General features: G+C 35.8%; 1 non-coding gene across 1 annotated transcript; it reads left to right on the top strand.

Moving 5' to 3' along the window:
- The first annotated feature begins 1,653 nt into the window (after positions 1-1,653).
- On the top strand, positions 1,654-1,771 carry LOC114086209 (small nucleolar RNA SNORA31). The gene has a single exon (XR_003581615.1). It is a non-coding gene; the product is annotated as a small nucleolar RNA SNORA31 (small nucleolar RNA).
- The last annotated feature ends 1,174 nt before the right edge of the window (positions 1,772-2,945 follow it).

Genomic DNA, 2,945 nt, shown 5'->3' on the forward strand with positions numbered 1-2,945 from the left:
TGACTATTGGGAACGATTACACAACTCTGTGAATTTATTAATTTAATTAAAACCCACCAAACTATATATTTTGTAAGAATGAAACTTGAGTTATATATTGATATTTTTAAAGTATTTTTCTTAACACTCAAGGCGAAACACGGAATTACCAGATAATACAGCAATTCTACTTTGAGGTATACACCCCAAAGAAATGAAAGCAGAAACTCAAAATACTCCTGTTTGTTGCAACATTATTCACCATAGCTAAAAGGGTGAAGTAACCTAAGTGTTCTTTAACACATTAATGAATAAACAAAAGGTAGTAAATCCACACAGATGCTATTTGGTCTTAAAAAGGAATAAAATTCTGCCTGGCTCCAAGGCACAAGCTTGTAATCCCAGAGACTCAGGAGACTGAGGTGGGAAAATTGCAAGTTCAAAGCTAGCCTCAACAACTTAGCAAGGCCCTAAGCAACTTAGCAAGATCCTCTCTCAAAATGATAAATCAAAAGTGCTGGGGATGTTGCTCAGTGGTTGAGTGCCCCTAGGTTCAATTCCCCAGTACCATAAAAAAAAAAAAAAGGGTAAAATGACGAAATTTATGTTATATACACTTTATCACAATAAAATTTTTTTTAAAAATTAGGGTCCTCACCTCTAAAAACACACACTTGATATTATGGGACCCCAGAATATGCCACCTCAAAATATATTTCTTTGACGTATTTTGAGACAATTTTTTTTAGAGAAATTACAGACAGAAATAGCTATGAAAATCTGTCCCTTTTAAAAGAAAATTCCTTCTCTCTACATTAGTAAAATAAGCAACAAATGCATAGGATTTTTTTCCCCAGTTCCCCCCTTACTTGCCTAAAACTGACCTAAGTAAGATCTAGGAAGTATTACCCAAGAGATTTTATCTGCAGAATAAGACAACCTTTGCTCATCATATGTTCCTCAACTCAATCTTTCATAATTTGCTTCCACTTTTCCCCCAGAAGCCCCAAGTCCCTAGTCCTCTCTGGAACTCAGAGCAATAGATACATAAACTTCAAATATCCAGTCCTTTGAGACTTACACTGTGTGTGTGGCTCCAATGTCTGTGCATTTAATTGTTTGGTTTTTCTCCTGTTAATCTGTCTATTCTCAATTCATCATGGACTAAAATTACCATACCTTCAAGGAAAAAGATAAAATTTAAAACTCCCTTAAGTGAGGCAAACCATCCTTATGTATAAAAAAAATTAAATTTTCCTGCAATATCTGTTTCAGGGTAATAAGGCAACACACACACATACACACAAAAAGACTTCAGAAAATGAGTGTCCTTGCATTACAAATGTAAGGAAGTAAAAACATTTTAATTGCATTAACTGAATTTCAACTGATAAGACTTAATGCTTATACATTTAATTTGGTCATTTGGAAAAACAATTCAAATCACTGCAGCATGAATGAATACCTGTTTTTTTTTTTTTTTTAATTTGTTAAGTATCCCACAACTGTCTGTGTTTACTGATAGACCTTGAACAATTTTTTTGTTTTTCTTTTCTTTTTTTAAATGTTTATTTTTTAATTATAGATGGACACAATAGCTTTATTTTATTTTATGTGGTGCTGAGGATTGAACCCAGTGCCTCACGCATGCCAGGCGAGTGCTCTGCCTCTGAGCCACAACCCCAGCCCCGATTTTTCTGTTTTTCTTTTGATTAGTACTAGGATGCAAAAGAAAACAATCCCTGTGCTTTCTGCCTTTGTGGCAGACCAAACTGAATTGGGGAATACATCTGTAGATTTTTTTTAAGTGTATTATTCAAAAAATCAACAATCAAGAAATGGGCTAAGGAGCTGAACACTTTTCAGAAGAAGATATACAATCAATCAACAAATATATGAAAAAAATGTTCAACATCTCTAGCAATTAGTGAAATGCAAATCAAAATTACTCTTAAGATTTCATCTCACTCCAGTCAGAATGGCAGTTATCAAGAATACAAGCAACAACAAGTGTTGACGAGGTTGTGTGGGAAAAGGCCCACTCATACACTGCTGGTGGGACTGCAAATTAGTGCAGCCAATCTGGAAAGCAGTATGGAGATTCCTTGGAAAGTTTGGAATGGAACCACCATTTGACCCAGCTATCCCACTCCTTGGTCTACATCCAGAGGACTTAAAAACAGCCATATCAATGTTCTAGCAGCAAAATTCACAACAGCCGAACTGTGGAACCAACCCAGATGCCCTCCAATAGATGCATGGATAAAGAAACTGTGGTATATATACACAATGGAATATTACTCAGCAATAAAAGAGAATAAAATTATGGCATTTGCAGGTAAATGGATAGTTACAGAATATCACGCTAAGCAAAATAAGCCAATCCCAAAAAAGGCCCAATGTTTTCTCTGATAAGTGGATGCTAATCCATAATGGGGGGGAGCATGGAATGAGTGGAGGAATTTTGGATGGGGCAAAGGGGAGGGGACATGGGGATAGGAAAGGTGGTGGAATGAGATGGACATCATTACCCTAGGTATGATTGCACGAATGGTATAATCCTACTTTGGGTTAAACCACAGAAGTAAAAAATTTTGCTCCGTTTGTATACAATAAATTAAAGAGCATTCTACTGTCATGTATAACTGATTAGAACAAATAAACAAATTATTTTTTTAAAAAGTGTATCCTCCAAATGAAAGACAACCCCCTAAATTAGCACCGTCTCACAGCACTTTCTGTAGTGATGGAAATGTTCCGTATGTGCACTGTCCAATACTGTAGCCATTAGCAGTTGTCTGTTTAGTACTTGAAACATAGCTAGTGCAACCTTGAAACTGAACTGATAATGCTATTTAATGTTAATTAAATAGCCATACATGGAACTGGCTACCATATTGTCCAGCAGAGTCTAAACCCCTAAACTTAAAAACTTACAGCATGCCATACAACTCTCTGCTTGCCAA

The sequence above is a fragment of the Marmota flaviventris genome, chromosome X (genome assembly GCF_047511675.1).
Source record: "Marmota flaviventris isolate mMarFla1 chromosome X, mMarFla1.hap1, whole genome shotgun sequence".
Taxonomy (NCBI): domain Eukaryota; kingdom Metazoa; phylum Chordata; class Mammalia; order Rodentia; family Sciuridae; genus Marmota; species Marmota flaviventris.